This window comes from Bombus fervidus, chromosome 14 (genome assembly GCF_041682495.2).
Source record: "Bombus fervidus isolate BK054 chromosome 14, iyBomFerv1, whole genome shotgun sequence".
NCBI classification, from domain to species: Eukaryota; Metazoa; Arthropoda; class Insecta; order Hymenoptera; family Apidae; genus Bombus; species Bombus fervidus.
This window is the reverse complement of record NC_091530.1, coordinates 2177290-2178547: the sequence shown is the minus strand read 5'-3', so window position 1 is coordinate 2178547 and position 1258 is coordinate 2177290.

Below are 1258 nucleotides of genomic sequence, written 5' to 3'. Positions count from 1 at the left end.
CATCAACGACGGTACGTGCTTCACGGTATATTGTCCTGGCTGATAGAAAACTACGTTCCGTTCGAAAGAATTTTAATTATCAACTCGTCGAATACTATCGCTTGTGATATAGCTTGTCAAACTGAAATCTCTGTCAAGTTACGCGTGCAGACTACTACTAGAGTGAAACTATCGTCGGTCGCTCTCGAGAGTATCGTTCGCGAACGAACATCGCTTTGAGAGTCGCTATCCGATCCCACTATCGAATCGGATAATCGCTCTCGACGCAGTATCTGTCCACTCGCAAAAAATACTCTCGAGAGCAACTGGCGATAGTTGTATCATCGAGTGGATGCGTACATTTACTCCACTCAGCCTGTTACACGAAAAAAAACCAAACTCTATAGAAAGAAAATTAAATTCGTTTCGAGTATACATTGTTACGCGTATGTACATGTAAGTGCAATGGCATGTAACGGTAAATAGAAACAGGGACACAAGGTTGCTATTAACGTATCGACGATATATACACGATTAGTTGGATATCTTCTAAATTTTATTTTCTTTTTTCTCTTTTCGTCTTTTCTTTGTTTTTTGTGTTTTTGTTCTTCGGTATACAGATTTACGTGATTACGTCTAACCCTGGAAAAATTCGAACCCGCCGTGTTTTCGATCAAGGACCGATGTTATTCAGCCACGTGCGAAATATCGTCGCGTTTCGGGCAATTCGGCCAATTCATAACCATCTATGTAGTGATTGTTTACATTCAATAACGACAACGCAGTTATTCGCAGCTGTCGCTTCATTTGCTACGTGTGCACATTCATATATACATACGTACATACAGGCGTGAGTCGCGTATACGTATACATGCATATGTAGGTACGTACTTATGTACACATGTATGCACGACGTCACCGATTAATTTTTTTACATTTATATTACTCATATATTTCTATATCATATTATATATATATATATATGATATACATTTTTTAAATTATATATATATATGATATACATATACATATATAATTATTTATTTATTTATTTATATACCACAGACAACACACATGCACACATACGCGCATGTATATATGGTTATATACGTATGTGTGTATATGTGAGTTATGCCATTATCAATATGTTACACTATAGATTATGTTTACATCGTAGGGACTTATAAATCTACGGAATATTATTCTTTTTTTTTTTTTGTTCTTGTATGTACAAGGATACTTTTAGAAAGAAAAAAGATTGTTTAAAAACTTATCGATG